The following is a 20,698-nucleotide window of genomic DNA, read 5'->3' on the forward strand; positions in this document are numbered from 1 at the left end:
TGCCTGCATTCTTCCTATCAACATTTCCTAAGACCACTTTCGTACCTCCAGTTGAAACGTGACATTTGGCATCACTACATCCAAAGTCACAAGCAGCAGTAGGTGGTTACTCCCCCTGAACCACACAGCTGTAACATTCAGGCTTGTCCGAATATATCAACAATATTAGACACATCACATCTATATTTCCTCAAGACTGTGAGTTTTAGAGGGAAATAACAATATTGTCCAAGGCAATGTCATGACATCCGGTCAGACATTCTTCTGCTCACTCAGCCTTTATACTCACCACATCATCTCAATAACTAACAAGGTGCCATAGCTTGTTATCTGAGAACACATTGACCACAAGTTTGATGATTACTTGCAGCACAAGGACAGAACTCTCCTTGTCATGAACAACCAATTCTCCTCTTGTACTTGGAGATCACACATGACCATATCCAGCACCCCACAGTTGGACCTGCACATACTTCCTGATTCAAAGAGATCCCAGACCACTTGATGAATGGAAAACATAAGACGAATCTTCATGTCTTCAAGAGCACACCCTCTGTTCAACCCTCTTAGCTGAACACATCCACACTCTGTGTCAATCTCTCTTCTAACCAGAGCAGAAAACCACTTCACAAAATGTTCTAACATGAGTTAGGACATCCTTCACAACATACCTCCATCTGATACTCTTCAGATATCATTGAGTTATTGGCTTGATCCATAAGAGCCCAGACAGAACTTGGGACATATACATTCTCATCCCATTACAAGAGATAATCTCCCATAGATAGCTCAGAACTCCTACCATAAGCTCCAAGAGATGAATAGAAAACACCTCCTTTTGTCTTTAACTTACTACTTTTCTGCTCAAAAGTAATTTGTCTCAGATTTTCCTCAAGAATAATCAGTTGCCAGATGTTGATCATCTTGATTGTTCGTACTCACTTCTGAGATAGACGAACTGCCACTGGTTGATTACCTCCTTCATGAATCCTCATATGAAAAAGTCAAATGCCACTTTTTGACCTCTCCAAGTTTATCAGACTTCTCCCAAAGATATGCAGACCTTCCAAGTGAGACTTGAACTTCAAGCTACATGTTAAACAAAACTTAGATTCTCTAAGACATGAACATGTAACATCTTCTCCATCCAACAACTCCAAAGAACTGCAATGAGAACGATCTTTTTGAGGTACCCAATCTACAACTCTGTAGACCCTTCTATCTTAAGTTGATGTGCCACTTCACCAACTAAGATTCTGATGTTGAACCAAATGTCACAACATTGTGTTCTAACATCTAGCTGTTGAATTCAGCTCCTTCTTCTGCCACTTGAAAGAACATCCTCCCTACACAGAACACGAGTTCAATACTCTCATAGACTTGATTGTGGAACCAAGTTTGAGTAAACAACCTCCATCCTGCAGGTTTGCAGTTAAGTCATCCAAGCTCACACCTTGATGAATCCATGCTTCTTCTCCAAAGACATCAGACACTCTGATGCATGAGTCTTCAGAAGGACCAGTTAGAGACTAACCCTTCAGCTATACCAAGGATTCCACTTCCTAAAGCAAGGTTGTTTCCATGATGTCAAGAATGCTGCCACTTATTCTTAACTCCAAAATGTGCATTAGCCAATGCATTTCCTTACCTAGATCAGAAGTAGACTGATCCAAGTAACCACCATCAAGACTATGATGTCTTCTTCTTCTTGTACACACCAAGGATGAACATGTTTTTTGCCAGGAAACCTTTTCAGAGATCATATGCTTTTGCTGCCACCAAAGTGATAGAGCATAAATCAATATACTATCCTTCCTGGGGTTCTGCACAGGGTCTTGAAGAAGTGATGTTTCAACATCTTTAAGAACATCAGTTATCTTGGGCTCCAAGGATAATCAATTAAATACTTGTACTTGGCACAAGTAGACATTGATCTTAAATCCTTTCCCAATTTTCCTTTCAGATACTTCCACCATAAGAATACTTTGAGAATAATCTTCTAGTGTCAACATCTTCTGCTTGCAAGCACCTCAACAGTTCTGAGAATCTTTCCAGATTACATTCACCCTTAGGAATGAGAGAGATGAATCCTTCCGTGCAAATGTGTCACACAACAACCAGAACCCATGTGACACAGGTCAACAACCAGCCATACCCTAGGCTGATCAAATGTGAGGAGGTTAACCACAACTCCCCCTCAAATTAACAATCATGGAACTCCACACTAATAACCATGCATTGTACACAGATGTCTCAACATGACATACACCATCCCTACCAGTGGCAACTAACTCTATGATTTATGCGTATACCTACTCCAATCACACCAATCAGATTCCAGCCGACCATAAGTGCTACAGAACCATCAATCAATAGTAGATATGCATTGCCAGAACATACTACCTCAACCAATCTCTGAATCTTCATATTCTCACTCCTTGAAAGAACTGCCACTTCTGAACATGGTGTTTGAATAACACGATTCATGGTCCCAATCCTCTTACATGATACAACAATCAGGTTATCCCATTTTTGACTCCTAACATCCAGGGGACTTGTCTTCCAACACAACGTAGTACTTCAGGGAACAACTATCCAACCCTGATCAATCTACAGGAATAAGACAAACAACAGGAAATTGCACCATGTCACATCTCAACCAGCTTCACTTCTAGAGATTAGACGTCTAAAAGTGACCTTCTTGAGCACACACACAGTTGACCCTACCCTTGTCAACTTTGTACCCACAGATGTCTCCTCTTCCAGGTCAGGAGTAGGTTCCTAACACAGGTATCCTTTTGTTTGACACCTAAAAACATCTGCTCTTCAACCAGCATCTTTATACTTGTTAAACAACATGTTCTAACATCACATAGAACATTAGTTTCACCTCCTTGGAACAAACCTCCTTGAAGGTCTTCAATGTCTTCATATACACTACCCAAGAGTGTGAAAGAATCAGTGATCAGGTGATTCTTACCATGATGAGTGGACTTGTGGAAGCTCAAGTATTCTTGACATCTTCAGTAGATTATGATGAAATCTTGAATACAACAGCCTTTCACCCACATGAGGGGAAACTATTTCAGAGTTTGAGTTTTGCCAGGTATTATTCAGCGGATATCATAATACACCTCAACCTATGAACACACACTTCACCAGATCAGCTTCCACGAACATACCAAGTTTGAATATGATTCAATACTAGCACAACAGTCACACACAAAGGCCAATTGCCAACCTCTAAAGACATGTACACACAGTTTCTGTCATGAATAATCCATCCACCTTCCACAGATTCCAACATCTGTACTAGCATAACTTCTTGCAAGATACCAGAAAGTATCACCCATGGATCTCATCCATAACCAGAATAGGATGCCTGCTCTAATACCATTTGAAATTCTGGTAGAGTCAGATTTCAGATGTTCTACTCCAAGTCATGACATCTGATCCAACATTGTACCTGATACAGCAGGACAATTATACTCATTAAACCCTGTACTGATATACACACATTCACAGATGCCACACCATCTGCTACTATATTACCATAGAATGGAAGAATACCCAGTTCTGTCCATCTGGTACAATGACTCAACAGCGATCAGATATAGCACTAAATTCTGTTGAATCTGTACAGTTATCAGCGTGATGTCTCAATACTGATTTGAACATCACCTGCTACAGTATTACAGTTTGCTGGCCTTGTACTTGTATCTCCTGAATTATAAGGTCAAGCAAGTTAACCTAATTTCCACAGGTTAGGGTACTAACAAATAGGATATTTGTTAGGTTCATTAATTGTAGCTCAGTTGTCAGTTTCCTGGATTTTAGATCAGTTGTTGACTCCCTGAGGAATAGCCTGAGAAAACTGCTGAAACAGAAAACAACTAATCATGCTACAATTTAGCATGCGCTGTCTGAACTGGATGTCACAACATTCAGTTTGACAACCAGAGCATATGCCAGGTACCAAGTCTGTTATTTTCTTGAAAACAGACTGTGCTAAATGTTGTTCTGTAGCAGACCAATCTGTCTATACTTCAGCATCAGCTTACACTATTAAATGTCAAAACATCTAGTTTGACATTTACACAAAGAACCATATGCTAGGTCTGTTCTCCTCTTGAGAAACAGACTCAGATAAATACTGAACTGAAGCAGAAGGCTCACCCTGAATATTGTTCAGTATATGTTGTCAATGGTGAATGTCAAAACATTCTGATTGACATTCAATAAGTCTGCTATGTACCAGGTCTGATATTCTCTAGATGAACAGACTGAAATACATGATGAGTTATAACAGGCAGGATTATAACATGCAGAAAGAAAAACAAACACATGAAATTGTTAACCCAGTTCGGTGCAACATCACCTTCTCTGGGGGCATACCAATCCAGGAAGAAGATCCACTATTAGCAGTATTAATTCAGAGTTAAACTCCCCCGTTTACAACTCTTCACTTAATCCCTACCCAATGCAATCTATACCTAGGAACTCCTAGATAGAAACCTCCAGTTTCCATTCATATCACAACAATTTCAAAGTAATACTAAACACCTTGAACTTGCTTCACAGCTTCATTCAAGATCATAACAACTCATACCTACAGGCTTTGAGTCACAATTACTCTCAGTTTTGGAACACTGAGAAACACATGGTAACCTTCCCACAGGTTGGGAGGTTTACCTTACACATACCCCTAATTTTTCATTCTAAGAGGCTTACAAAAACTAGGTTACAATATGCTATTTATAACCTAATCACCCAACTGGATTTGGGCCTTCAGAAATCGCAGCAAACTTCTTCTTTGCTGTTACAAAGTCAGCAGAAACTTTCTGCTACAAACAAGGTCTTCAAGATTTTAGTTCCTAAAATCTCTCCATATATATCTCCATATTTAGATCCTATATATTTTGATTGAGTCTTTAAGACCTCCACATGGAAGTTAGGATATTCACCAAATATCCTCACTAATCCCAGAATATATACTGAATTACTTAATTTAGTTTTCTACACATGTGCGATGTCACAGGCATGATGTGGTGACATCGTACATGACATGTTGGTCCAGATGTTGAACTTCTTCAACCCAACATATTAAAACAACAAAGATGATTACATTATTTGTTTTACAAAATTAATGCCAATTCTAAGGTATTATCAATGTGTTTTTCTGAAGTCCTCACACTTGAGGCAAGCCAATGATGGTTTCAATTTTCCATTTCGTGCACTTTCACTTTGAACACCATGATCTTCCACTTCACATTTCTCTCAGCGTAAGAAGAGTAAGGAAGTTCCATGGCTACAGTGGTGATCTCTATGACACGAGCTTCAATTTCATGTCCTTATTTTCCATTTTTGTTAAAAAAAAAAAATCTCTGCAACTTGTGGCCAGAGGTTGTTGTTCCACCAGAGAAGATGGTGGTTTCCACCACCATCACCACGTGTACACATCCACAGCCTTTGGATTTGGTTCTCACGTTTTAATCATGTGCATCCATTATGTGTACTTCATTTAATTCATTATGCCACGCGGTTGACTTGGTTGCACGTTGCGCCCTCATATCTGAGCCATTAATCCATGCCACGTCAACTAATGAATCTCATCTTGTGGCTGCGCATTTTTTATTTATTTCTATTTTCTTTTAATTTCAGTTAATTCCTTTTATTTTAAAAAATTCATCAAAAATTTATATGACGTCATATAAATATGAGACCAATTCCAAAAAAATTCCTTAAAAATCTTGTTTCATATTTTGATTTTTAGTTATTTTTGTGACTATATTTAATATTTTTTTGAGAATTATTTGCTTTTTTAAAAGTTTTAATTCATTTTAAAATACTTTCTGACTTTTGAAAAATCCAAAAATATTTCCATAGCAGTTATGGATCATTATAAATCAATGAAAAATAGTCTCATCAATTTCTTATTTAATTTGAGATGTATTTGAGATTTTAATCCATTTTTTGCTATTTTTTTATTGTTTTTAATTATTTTTAATTGCTTTCTGATTTCAAAAATTGTTGAGAAAATTAGTCAAAGCTTGTTTGACCATGTTGAACCTATGAGAATTTAATTGGACTTGTTGAAGTTGATTTGAATTGAATTTGAGGTTTGACCTTATTTGTTGATTTTTATTTTCATTTTTATTTTAATTCAAAAAAATACCAAAAAATTATTGGTGACTTGTAACCTTCATTTCTTTTCTGTTTGGTGTTGATTGATGTTGGTTTGATCCACATATGATCAATTGGATTTGATACTTGTCTTCTTTTTCCCTCCCTTTCATCTTCATCCCATTCTCTCCATCAACGGCCAATGAGTTAAGTTCTTATGGTTGGTCTTGACAAATGAGAGGTTTAACCTTCTTTGATCCAAACCAAACTCAACTTGATCCATGATCAAGTGAGTTGTTTTGTGTCCAAGATAGGTTGCTTCTTGGTCAAGAAAACAACCTAAAGACAATACAAGGTCCTTCCCCTTTTGTTTTGGCATGGCATGTTTATGGAGTTTGGCTTACTAGTCATTACCTCTAACTTGTGTTATTTGCTTATAATTTTATTGACCAGCCTCAGATAGGTGTGACTACTATATTAGTCCACTTACGATTGCTTAATATAGCGCTACATTGTCTTATGACAAGCTAACATAACCTCCACTAATTACTAACTTTAATTTGAGAATTTAATTTCTTGCCATTTACTTTTAATGCCATTTATTTCTTGCTCATTATTCATATTGCTTTTCATTTTGCTAACTTGAGCACATATTTTATGTTTATGTCATTTTTTCTTTTGCTCATTTGAGCCAATTATTGTATATAAATATATTGTTATCTTGTGTTTGTTTTTTTTGAACCAAATGCAAAAAGGAGAAAGGACTTAGAATTAGAACTTACCTATGCTTAATGGAGTTCGAGAGCAACTAGGCCCCATGCCTTTAGAATGCAAAACTTGTTGAAGAGCAACTAGGCCTTGTGCCTTTAGAATGCTAAATTTCAAAGTTGATCTTAAAGGACTTCTCATCTAAACTTACTCTTTGTCCATTCCCCTTATTATGTTATGAACTTTTTGATGTTTGATTTTGTGTGATAGGGATCTTACTTTGAGTTTGTGAAAAGAGGAACATTGTCATGAGTAGCCAAGTTAAGAGAGACACGCCAAGTTGAGATCCTAGGAGCTTGAATCCAAATTGTTTGATTTCTTATTTGTGTGTGCTAAGTCCAAAAGAAAGGAGCATCTTGAATCATCTTTCTGATTTCAAGTAAAGGAAATCCAAGGGTTTATCCTTCCTCTCTTATCTTTGTTTGCTTTAGGACTATCCCTTCTCTTCTTCTCCCCACTCTAACTAAGCCAAAAATGTTTTTCCTCCAAACTTTGACTTTGTTTCAAACTAGAAACCTAGGCCTTATGCCTTTGACTTTTCAAAACTCTTTTCATAAATACTCATTGTAAATAATCTTAATCCAACCTTGACTTCATTTTGTAAATATGTTTAACTTGTAAATATAACTCATTTCAAGTTGTTTCGTGGTTCCAATGGCCACCTTATTAAAACCTTTTCATAAACATTAGTTATAGGTTTGAGTTATCATAATGGTTGATGTAAATCTCACCTCATCCTTAGTGATTGGATTATAAGTCTTCCATGCTTATTATAGGGTTAACCCCTCACTAGTATGTTGAATCCTTCCTCACATGGTGGACTGTTGGTTTAGGTTGAGTTTTCCCCCTTTGATAAGAAAAGACCTTAAGGCTTTTGGTCAAATCAATTCACCAATCTTTGAGATTTTTACCCGAACTACGAGGTTTTCAACCTCCTTTGTGATGGTACGTAGGCAATGGGTTCATCCATTCAAATATTAAATTTGTAAATATAATCTATTATTTTCTCATCCCTCCAATATTTTGCATAAATCTTTTCACAAATACCAACCTACAACACATATTTGCAAAAAGGGTTCCCTTAGAGTACTTAGGATGTTTTGGGTGCGTAAAACCTTCCCATTTCATAACGAACCCCCTTACCTAGATCTCTGACATTTTTATTAGTTTTTTATTTGAAAAAACTTCTTACTTGGTTTTTGTTCACTTTTTAGCCTTTCCTTTGGACAAATAAAAGTGCGGTGGTGACTCGAATTGTACGTTTACTTTTGGTTTAGTCAATAAACCAAAAACCCCGCTACAAAAAAGTGGCGACTCTGCTGGGGAAAATTTCTCTAGTGGGTTTAGCCTACTTTTTGCTTATTTGTGTTGTATGGTTATATTTATTTGTGACATATTTTTGTGCAACTTTGGGATGAATGTATTGTTTGTAATGTATGAATTGCTTGATATATTAATTGCTTGTATGCTTGGTGGTTTCTTGTGAGATGAGTTATGTACCCGAACTCGAGTGCACTTATGATAGGAGAATCGCATAGTCTTGTTGACTTGTGTAGAGTTATTCCTTAACAAGTTATCTTGCAAGCCCATTCACTTGGTGGAGGTCTTGTTGGGATCAATAATGTCACACGAGTAGTCGTGGTTAGGAATTACTCGTTCCAATAGGAACCTTAGAAGCCAAGGACCTTAGATACCTAGCCCATCTTGGCCTATTTTAGGACGTAGTGCGAAGATCGTTCAAGTGTAAGACTTGAGGCGATTGTTATGCGATACTAGACTCATAAGAGTCTCTCTTGAGAATATTTTTGGAGGACGAGTAGTCATTTTATCCAATAATATCCTAAAGATGGGATGATGACTATGGGGACCTTTTAGAACATGAGCGTCAGGTTTAACCATAGTACACTCCCGTTGGGTGGTTCTTAACCGAGACTCCATGCTCGTGACTTACAACAAACCTATGATTCGCGGTTGATCCGTTCTCGTATATCCTCAATATTAATGGAACTTGGGTGTTGATAAGGTGTAAGCCATAATCCACCAAAATGGATGATTGATATTGATGATGACTTGAGCCATTCCGTGACCTTTGTGTGGTGTGACTTGCTTGATCCTTGAGTGTGTTTATTGCATCCATGCATTCATACATTCATTCGCATTCATGTCATCAATAATAAAGGTTTTTCAAGGAACTTAAGAGGTCTATTTGCAAATTTTTAGACATGGATAATGTTGTGGCCTAAAAATATAGTATGCGAAAAAACAACCGGCGAGAAAAGGAATGACAGAAGAGTCGCCACCGTGCGTTATTTATCCCAAAGGAGGGAAAGGAAACGCTCGAAGTAAACCTGGAAAAAGGAAAGGAAAAGACGAGGTCTCGCAACCAAATCTTGGGTTCGGGAGTCGATTATGCGAAGGGAAGGTATTAGCACCCCTACGCATCTGTAGTACTCTACGGGATCCACTCTTGTTGTTCTTGTCTAAAGGGTGTGGGTTTATCTAATGTACTATTTACTAAAAGAGGGGTCAAAAGAAAATGACTCGCACGGATGTCGCATCCAATGCATACGTATCTCATATGAATATGAGAATCAGAGTCTTCGTAGTTCGGCTGCCCTATTGGTTAAGGATAAGGGTGCTCGCTAAGACGTCGCGTCTTATACCTACGTATCTTATCTGGAATGAGAATCAGAGCAAACCGTAGTTCGGCTAACTACGGGTTAAAGATGAACGACGTTACTGCGCAATCTACCGGATGCTCGACCTTTGGAGACTTACTCGCTTGTAGTTGAAGGAGTTAACGTTTTCTTAGGAGAAGAAAAATCAATGAGTTGTTTGGGTTTTGGGAATGCTCATGCAAAAGGAAGTCCTAGACGAAGGAACCGTGCTACCTTAATTGACATGCCAACGAGAGACTATACGAAGCCTAGCAATCCTATGGGGAGACAATCACACCATACAAAACCAACATGCATAAAGTAAACATGCCAACCAGAGGGCTAAAACATTCGTGGGTAGGGCTTTAGTCAAGAGGGGTCATATCAACCTCGGCAAACAAGCCATGGAAGGGTAATCAAACGGGATCTTAACCACTGACACTGAACGCCAGGGTGAGCAAATCAAAAGGGTAATGAGGATAAGACCTCGTAGCTCTTAACCCTGGACAGGGTGAGCTCATGACAAAAAAGTGGGGATTCATAAAGGTGGAACCCTCTCCACTGACCGACCGGACAAAAGATCTTGGACTTTTGTTCTGAAGCATCGACACGTAGTGTGAGCATAAAGGACGACACACTGAATAACGGGGGATTGGCTACTGATCCCTTTTATCCGTCAATTGCCTCTTCGTGGAGGTCTTTGGCACAAAAGTAAACAAACAAAAGAAAACATTGCCTCCTATTGAGGTCTTCCAGCTAAGAAAGCGGTTAAATACGGGAAAGATAAAGGGATCAAGAGATCTACCACACGGATAAAAATCCGAAGTAATAGCAACTAAAGAAGCAAGAAACCCGGTGATCTCTCAAGCTGGCACCATCAAAGAAAGCGAGTCAGTACAAGTAATCGAAATAAATCTCCAAGGGGTATCCCACATATAAAGTAGAATACCACGCAAGCTATCTCTTCAAGAGTCATGAGAGCCCTCACAAAAAACTCAACAAACAGGTTAGAGAAACAAGATGGGGTGCAATCAAGAGTTGCCCCAAACAAAAGAAACATGACAACAAAGCGTCAGGTAAACAGTGCACGGATGCAGGAGAAAGCATGTCCTAACAAACACCAAACAGATTAAAGAGCAAAAACAACTTTTGTCACGCTCGCTACTGCATCGCTTAGCGAAGGCTTAGCGAAGCTTCACTGTGGATTCGCCTAGCGAAGATGCTCGCGAATGCCTGCGGGTTCTGGATTCTTCTCTGATAACAGTCCGATTTCGGTAACCCCAAACGTTATGGTACATATTTCAGAAATTAAACGATAAACATTCAAGGCATTTTTTTACACATTCATGCATATCTAAACCTGTGGGCAAAACCTAACGATACCCACTCTTCCCAATTCACCATAATACCTCATGCATTTAGAAATTTCAAATTGAAAGCATAAAATAATGGGAATAAGGAAAACCTGGTTGGAGAGATCGAATGAAATTGAATTGCCCGGTTGGGTTTGCAAAGAAATCTTAGGGTTTATACGAGATGGAATTGATAGAGGTGATTCTGTGCAAATGAGTTTTTTTATTCAGTGTCCGGAGGCTGCTCTGAATCTTGTTAGCTTCTTCTGCAGCTATTTCTCTTCTCTCTCTGGTCTCTCCTTTCTTTAGGTCAGGGTTTTTTGGGAGATGGAAGTCTAGAATTTATAACCTGATTTTCGTGGCTTTGTGGGCTTAAAATGAGAGAGGTCCAAGTCCAAGATTTTTCTGTTATATATTTTTTATTTTTAAAACGCGTGAGCTTCGCCTAGCGAAGGATCTGCTCGCCTAGCGAGCATGAGAGTTCAAGTTCGCTAAGCGAACCACGCTGCTCGCCTAGCGAGAATGACAGCTCAGGAACATTTCTTTGCTCCTTCAAGATTAGCGTTTTGAATGATGAATAGGCCCCATTTGAACATGTTGGAAGTAACTCAAGTCATTCCCTTTTGTTGACTGATCACCTAGATAGAATCCACAAAAATGTCTTGGATGATATTCTAGCTTCTTGGAGCTAATTCTGATTGACATGATGAAATGCAATATGAAATGTTAAATGACCTAAAAATGAATGCATGAATAAGGGGGGCAAATTTGAGGTGCTACAGCTGCCCCTATTCGACCTATTCGATCAACTGGAGACCCGAAAAGAAGATAGCAGCGGCTTTCGCACTTTCGAGGTATCAAGGGATTGTATACAATAAAAGCCTGAAAATTTGCACCGAAGTGAAGTGAAGTAACAATGCCTGTCAGAATCGGCAAAGAGGTGGTCTTGAAAGAAGAATCCGTCTGATACGGTGAGAGTCGGTCTGAATATCGAAAAAGAATGTTAACCTGGATACCAAAATAAATGGTAACACAGAAATATCCATGGCCTGAATACCGCTCATCCGTCTGAATGTTGGAAATGACTTTGATCTGAGCATCGGAAGATATGAGATTATTAATATCGGTTTGAACACCGAGAGACTGGCCTGAATGCCACTTTGGTCTGAATACCGGAAATCTGGCCTGAATGCCACAAGTTGCGTCGACCTGAATGTCGGAAAATTCTTCGATCTGAACATCGGAAAATTAGCCTGCATGCCACTTCGGTCTGAATACCGGAAACCTGGCCTGAATGCCACAAGTTGCATCAACCTGAACATCGGGAACTACTTCGATCTGGACATCGGAAAACTGGCCTGAATGCCGCTTCGGTCTGAATACCGGAAACTTGGCCTGAATGCCACAAGTTGCATTGACCTGAACGTCGGGAACTTCTTCGATCTGGACATCAGAAAATTGGCCTTAATGCCACTTCGGTCTGGATACCGGAAACTTTCATGCCTGTCAGTATCGGCAGAAATAGGGAAAGATAATTGAGGCGGCACGTGGGCCAACGACCTATGCTGGGGATAATAGGTCATGAACACCCTTTAGTCTGAGCACTAGAAACAAATTATGGCTTATCACTTGGGATACCGAGAATGTTTTATGCTTTATATGCATATGTTTGAATTTTTCGATGGCGGAATGATTCATGAAAATGGAAATGCTACGCGATTTGGGAGGATGCAATGCAATATGATTCTACATGCAGGGATGCAAAATGCTTGATTAGATAAAATGCTCAGATGAGGCAAGGAGTTCTGTTGGGGAAATGATCACCATCCTTTGGACCTTGGCAAGGCTGTTGGAGATGCACAACACAAAGAACACTATGAAGAAATGACCCGCTACACTGTGTTTTGGCAAATAACAAAATACCGAGGCTCTGACTGGGGAGAGAACGACACTGAAAACTTGTTGTTTAGGAAAGCGACAGTGGTTCTGGAAACCATAATCTCCGAGAGAGACGACTTAGCAGGGGAAGCAAACACTGATACGGTACCGAGATTTTACTTCAAGGAAAGAGACTATGGATCTAGTGTCGAGATCATCGATCTAGCATCGAACTCTGAGGAGCAGCCGCTTCTGCTGGGCAGATATAGTCTGCCACTGTCAACTCCGCTGGGGGTACACAGTCTGGCACTGTCAACTCCACTGGGGAGTGTATAATCTGAAACACCTGCTTGGGGAAGTACAATAGTGAGAGCACGCTAGGAATTGAAGAATCCAACGCTCGGACTAGCTCTGCAGGGATAAGATACCAAATTCCAACTGTTGAGGAAAAACATCCGCGATCATTTGATGGAGACTTTAAGGAAATGCCCTGAGTGTACCTGTTCTGAATAGACGATCCCAAGCACTTAAAATTTGCAGCAATTTTAAATGTTTATTAAGCATGTACCTATAAAGCTCTTATGATTCATGATGCAATGTTTATCAAAAATTCGGACATCATTTTTGCAAACAAAACAGTAAAATGAAAATGAACACAAAGATGTACTGAATAACATGATTTTATTGATTGAGTGGCCTCTGAATAGGCATTTACATCAGGAAGCAATCCCTGGAAAGAGGTAATTGCATAACAGATAAAAACAGAAATTAATCTAATGGCAATGTGAAATGGATTTCTATCGGGTTCCAATTCTGCTATGACTCGCTCGTCTTCAAGATCCTCCAGATGATCAGCTTTCCGAAAAAGGTGATTGGACTGTTTCCTATCCTTCGGAAGTTTCCGGTTATCGACACGAGATGATATTCAGAACTACTCAGAACACAGTCATTCGCTTAATCCCTAACCTTTGCCTGGATCGCCCTTTTCGGGTTTTCAATCCACCGGGATACCCATTTTTGCCTAAGTTGCCATTTCAGGTTTTCAACTTACCGGGTGTACAATCTTTCCCTTTATTTTTATTTATTTATTTATTTATTTATTTTTCTTTTTTTTTAATTCCAAATTTTTGCCTGAACCTTTTCATTTTCTTGGTTCGTCGGGACGCCCATTTTTTTTGCCTGGACTATTCTTTTTATTGTCCAGCGGGTCTATTTTATGCGAAGTATTTTTTAGTTGTGTCTGAGTTCACAGGGGAAGTGAAGTTTTGACCATCCATAGTTGCAAGCATTAAGGCTCCACCATCGAAAACCTTGGTGACAATATACGGTCCATCATAGTTAGGAGTCCACTTGCCCCTGTGATCTGTCTGAGGAGGAAGGATCCTTTTCAACACTAGATCTCCAACTTGGAAGCATCGAGGACGCACTTTCTGATCAAAGGCCCTCTTCATCCGACTCTGATACAACTGCCTATGACAAATGGCTTCCATTCGCTTCTCTTCGATAAGACTCAACTCATTGAACCTTGTCCGAATCCATTCAGCTTCGTCTAACTTGACATCCAACAGGACTCTTACGGAAGGAATCTCCACTTCAACAGGTAGGACTGCTTCCATACCGTACACAAGGGAGTAAGGGGTTGTCCCGGTCGATGTACGTACTGAAGTACGATACCCATGCAAGGCGAAGGGTAGCATCTCGTGCCAATCTTTGTACGTGACAACCATCTTCTGCACAATCTTCTTTATGTTCTTATTTGCTGCCTCAACAGCACCGTTCATCTTAGGACGATAAGGGGAAGAATTGTGATGCTGAATATTGAAGTTCTGGCACAACTCCTCCATCATTTTGTTATTGAGATTATAACCATTATCAATAATGATTCTTTCGGGAATCCTATAACAACAAATGATTTCTTTCTTAATGAATCGGGCGACCACATGTCTGGTGACCTTCGTGAACGATGCTGCTTCGACCCACTTGGGGAAATAGTCGATGGCAACAAGGATGAAGTGATGCCCATTGGAGGCGGTCGGCTCAATCTTTCAAAACATATCAATGCCCCACATAGCAAAAGGCAAAGCCGAAGACATCACATTCAGAGGACTTGGCGGCACATGCACCTTATCAGCATAAATATGGCATTTATGACACTTTCGAGCATATTTGAAACAATCAGATTCCATGGTCATCCAGTAATAACCCGCTCTCAACAATTTCTTAGCCATTGCATGTCCGCCGGCATGAGTACCGAAGGAGCCTTCATGAACTTCCTGCACTAACATGTCTGCTTCGTGTCTATCCACGCATCTGAGCAAGACCATGTCGAAATTCCTCTTATACAGCACATCGTCTTTGTTCAAGAAGAAACTACCTGCCAATCTTCTTAAAGTCTTTCTATCATTGTTGGATGCCCCTACAGGGTACTCTTGATTCTTCAGAAAGCACTTGATGTCGTGATACCAGGGCTTGTCGTCAACTACCAGTTCAGCAGCAAACACATACGCGGCCCTGTCGAGGCGCATAACATCAATCCTGGGAGCATAGTTCCACCGAGTCACTTTGATCATGGAGGATAGAGTGGCAAGAGCATCTGCCATCTGATTCTCATCACGAGGTATATGATACAGCTTTACTATTGTGAAGAAAGTCAATAGTCTTCTTGTGTAATCTCTGTAGGGGACCAGATTAGGCTGGAGAGTATTCCAATCACCATTCATTTGATTGATTACTAGAGCTGAATCTCCGAAAATCTCTAGGGTCTTGATTCTCAAATCAATGGCTTGCTCAATACCCAAGATACAGGCTTCGTACTAAGCTTCGTTATTGGTGCATTCAAAAGTCAGACGAGCGGTGAAAGGCATGTGGGCACCTTTCATAGTAGTAATGACAGCACCAACTCCACTTCCTCTGGCATTGACAACCCCATTGAACAACAAAGTCCACTTTTCATCTGGATCAGGTCCCTCCTCAACAACTGGCTCTTCACAGTCTTTCATCCTGAGGAACGTGATGTCTTCATCCGGAAAATCAAACTTCATCGGCTCATAATCATCAATCGGCTACTGAGCAAGATAGTCTGACAGAATACTCCCTTTGATGGCTTTCTGGGATGTATACTGGATGTCGTACTCTGTTAGTACCATTTGCCAACGAGCAACCCTTCCGGTGAGAGCTGGCTTCTCAAATATATACTTGACTGGATCCATTTTGGAGATCAGTAAGGTTGTGTGAGTCAGCATGTATTGTCTCAATCGCTTAGAGGCCCATGCAAGTGCAGAACATGTCTTTTCAAGCATTGAGTATCTTGACTCGCAGTCTGTGAATTTCTTACTCAGGTAGTAGATGGCATGCTCTTTCCTACCTGTCTCGTCGTGTTGACCGAGAACGCAACCCATGGAATTGTCTAGTACTGTCAAGTACATAATCAGCGGTCTCCCTGGGACTGGAGGCATAAGGATAAGAGGATTCTGCAAATACTCTTTTATCTTTTCAAACGCCCTTTGACAATCGTCATTCCACCTGATATCCTGATCTTTTCTTAGCAACTTGAAAATTGGCTCACACGTGGCTGTTAGGTGAGAGATGAACCTTGCAATGTAGTTCAACCTCCCTAAAAAACCACGGACTTGTTTCTCTGTTCTTGGCTCAGGCATTTCTTGTATCGCTCTCACTTTGGCCGGATCCACCTCAATCCCTTTTTCACTAACAATGAAACCCAACAGTTTTCCAGATCTCACCCCGAAAGTACACTTGTTCGGATTAAGCCTCAGCTTGAATTTTCTCAAACGCTCAAACAGTTTCTGCAGATTCACCAAATGTTCTTCTTCTGTCTGAGATTTGGCAATCATATCGTCAACATAAACCTCGATTTCATGATGAATCATATCATGGAAAAGAGTCACCATCGCTCGTTGATATGTTGCCCCAGCATTTTTCATACCAAACGGCATCACCTTGTAGTAGAAGGTGCCCCATGGGGTTATGAATGTTGTCTTCTCCATGTCTTCTGGTGCCATCTTGATTTGATTATAGCCAGAAAAGCCATCCATGAAGGAGAATACCGAGAACTGAGTTGTGTTATCCACCAAAACGTCAATGTGAGGTAATGGGAAATCATCCTTAGGGCTAGCTCTGTTCAGATCCCGGTAGTCGACACACATCCGTACCTTTCCATCCTTCTTAGGTACTGGAACAATGTTTGCAACCCATGGCGGATAATTGGTGACTGCTAGAAACCCTGCATCCAACTGTTTCTACACTTCTTCCTTTATCTTGACAGCCATCTCTGGTCTTGTTCTTCTGAGCTTCTGCTTGACCGGAGGACAACCTTCTTTGAGAGGCAAGCGGTGTACCACGATGTCTGTGTCAAGCCCGGGCATGTCCTGATAAGACCAAGCGAAGATGTCAACATACTCTTGCAGCAATTCAATAAACCCCTTCTTCACATCATCTTCCAAAGCAGCCCCTATCTTGATTTCTCTCTTGGCGTCCTCGGTGCCAAGATTAATCACTTTAGTAGTCTCTTGATGCGGTTGAATGACCCTTTCCTCTTGCTTTAATAGCCTGGCAAGTTCTTCAGTGAGTTCACAGTCTTCATCACCCTCTTCTTCAGCTCGAAAGATTGGATTTTCAAAGTCGAAGCGAGCCATAGCAGAATTGTTATCAATAGGATCCGGTGATGTGCGTCTGCATGAGTGACGGTATGTGCTTATGAGTGTGAAAAAAAAGAGTGACAACCAAACACAACATTGCGAAATGTATTATTATTTTTTTGAAAACTACAAAAATAGAAAGACAGTGAACAAAATATTTGAATGCAAAAAGACGTCCTTTATTTATGATAAAAAATGTAGGTAATCACATAGATGAGCCCTACAATGAGTCATTACGCCCTGGGCGGAACGTAAGACTTGGACATGCATGAATAAACAAAGAAAAATTACTCCTCCAGAAAAGTGACTTGGACAATCTCCTCAGAAGACCAATTGTTGATGACTTCACCCGGGATCCTCGGACGCACCCAGTTATCGATGTCGCAATCACTATCCCCATCTTCTTTGTTGATTGCAGAGACCTGGCCGTACTGAATGATACCAGCACTGGAGAAAGTAATCGGCCCCTGACGAGTCTGAAATGTTGAAGTTGTAGAAGTCAGAGTTGGTTGATACCCAATCCCGAACTTGTCTTCTTTCATTGGTCGAATGCCTGAGTTAGCTATCCTGATAGTGGAGTACCCAATAAACTGAGACCATTGCGGCGGTACCTGTTATGCAAGACATGCTGATGCAAATGCAATGACATTTTTATCAATTCCAAAGGGCATTCTACCCCCTTGATTCCATTCTCACATTTGATAAACAGTGTAAGAAGAAAACCCCGACTAGAATCAAAAAAGAAGATATAAACCCCTGGGAATAGATAAACATGTGTTAAATGATATGAATGCAAACTGATGTGATGCAATGCAGTGACATGGAAATCAGGATTGCTGTATCCGCTTGAACAACTGTCAGGTCGCACTGTCTGAAGAGAAACCCACTGAGGAATATAATACAAGATAAAAACTCTGCTCCAGAAAACCGGGTTGGTTGGAGGTTAAGGTTTCCTGAATTTAGCCCGCCCCTCACTAGTAGGTTCTAAGAACAGAAGCTCGTCAACTTAGCCCTTCAGTCGAGAATAATACGTTTACCACTGAAGGTTTGGCATTATTACGGGATAAAAGACCTCCACTGACTCCCCTCAACAGGATATCCTAAAGCAAGTTCCCAGTCTCGGGGTCCTCGGATTGAGCAAACGAGAATGCGCCCACCAGAGCTAACATAATCACGTCTCGGAGGAGAGGCCTCAACTGAGTTCTCGGGAAATGGTCACCAGAATCGACGATTTCTAGAGGAAAATCGGTTGTTATGGAACACCCATAGGACAGAATATATCCAAAAGAAACCTTGTTTGGAATGTGGGTCTTCATGAACGACTTAACGTAGCAACATGCCACGCAAGCCTCATGACTATCCACTCTAAAACTTGTGTGTACGCTCAAGCCTGGGTAGTGGGCTTATCTCTCGTAGAACATCCCACCCCAACAAACAAACAATCCACAGAATCCAACAGATACAGCCATGATATGTACATGAACGCAATAAAGCAAGTAAATGCTGAAAAATAAATAACTGCATAAAAGAATAAACACCCAACCAACAAGAAAACCTACAAAAGCTAGGAGGGACTCGCTTAGGGAAACCGGGTCCCCAGCAGAGTCGCCAGCTGTCGCGGCCTAAAAATATAGTATGCGAAAAAACAACCGGCGAGAAAAGGAATGACAGAAGAGTCGCCACCGTCCATTATTTATCCCAAAGGAGGGAAAGGAAACGCTCGAAGTAAACCTGGAAAAAGGAAAGGAAAAGACGAGGTCTCGCAACCAAATCTTGGGTTCGGGAGTCGATTATGCGAAGGGAAGGTATTAGCACCCCTACGCATCCGTAGTACTCTACGAGATCCACTCTTGTTGTTCTTGTCTAAAGGGTGTGGGTTTATCTAATGTACTATTTACTAAAAGAGGGGTCAAAAGAAAATGACTCGCACGAATGTCGCATCCACTGCATACGTATCTCATCTGAATATGAGAATCAGAGTCTTCGTAGCTCGGCTGCCCTATTGGTTAAGGATAAGTGTGCTTGCTAAGACGTCGCGTCTTATGCCTACGTATATCATCTGGAATGAGAATCAGAGCAAACCATAGTTCGGCTAACTACGGGTTAAAGATGGACGACGTTACTGCGCAATCTACCGGATGCTCGACCTTTGGAGACTTACTCGCCTGTAGTAGAAGGAGTTAACGTGTTCTTAGGAGAAGAAAAATCAATGAGTTGTTTGGGTTTTGGGAATGCTCATGCAAAAGGAAGTCCTAGACGAAGGAACCGTGCTACCTTAATTGACATGCCAACGAGAGACTATACGAAGCCTAGCAATCCTATAGGGAGACGATCACACCATACAAAACCAACATGCATAAAGTAAACAGCCAACCAGGGGGCTAAAACATGCTAGGGTAGGGCTTTAGTCAAGAGGGGTCATATCAACCTCGACAAACAAGCCATGGAAGGGCAATCAAACGGGCTCTTAACCACTGACACTCAACGCCAGGGTGAGAAAATCAAAAGGGTAATGAGGATAAGACTTCGTAGCTCTTAACCCTGGACAGGGTGAGCTCATGACAAAAAAGTGGGGATTCAGAAAGGTGGAACCCTCTCCACTGACCGACCGGACAAAAGATCTTGGGCTTTTGTTCTGAAGCATCGACACGTAGTGTGAGCATAAAGGACGACACGCTGAATAACGGGGGATTGGCTACTAGTCCCTTTTATCCGTCAATTGCCTCTTCGTGGAGGTCTTTGGCACAAAAGTAAACAAACAAAAGAAAACATTTCCTCCTATTGAGGTCTTCCAGCTAAGAAAGCGGTAAAATGCCGGAAAGATAAAGGGATCAAGAGATCTACCACATGGATAAAAATCCGAAGTAATAGCAACTAAAGAAGCAAGATACCCGGTGATCTCTCAAGCTGGCACCATCAAAGAAAGCGAGTCAGTACAAGTAATCAGAATAAATCTCCAAGGGGTATCCCACAAATAAAGTGGAATACCACGCAAGCCATCTCTTCAAGAGTCATGTGAGCCCTCACAAAAAACTCAACAAACAGTTTAGAGAAACAAGATGGGGTGCAATCAAGAGTTGCCCCAAACAAAAGAAACATGACAACAAAGTGTCAGGTAAACAGTGCACGGATGCAGGAGAAAGCATGTCCTAACAAACACCAAACAGATTAAAGAGAAAAAAACAACTTCTGTCACGCTTGCTACTGCATCGCTTAGCGAAGGCTTAGCGAAGCTTCACTGTGGATTCGCCTAGCGAAGATGCTA

This window comes from Lathyrus oleraceus, chromosome 2, assembly GCF_024323335.1.
Source record: "Lathyrus oleraceus cultivar Zhongwan6 chromosome 2, CAAS_Psat_ZW6_1.0, whole genome shotgun sequence".
In the NCBI taxonomy this organism is placed as follows: domain Eukaryota; kingdom Viridiplantae; phylum Streptophyta; class Magnoliopsida; order Fabales; family Fabaceae; genus Lathyrus; species Lathyrus oleraceus.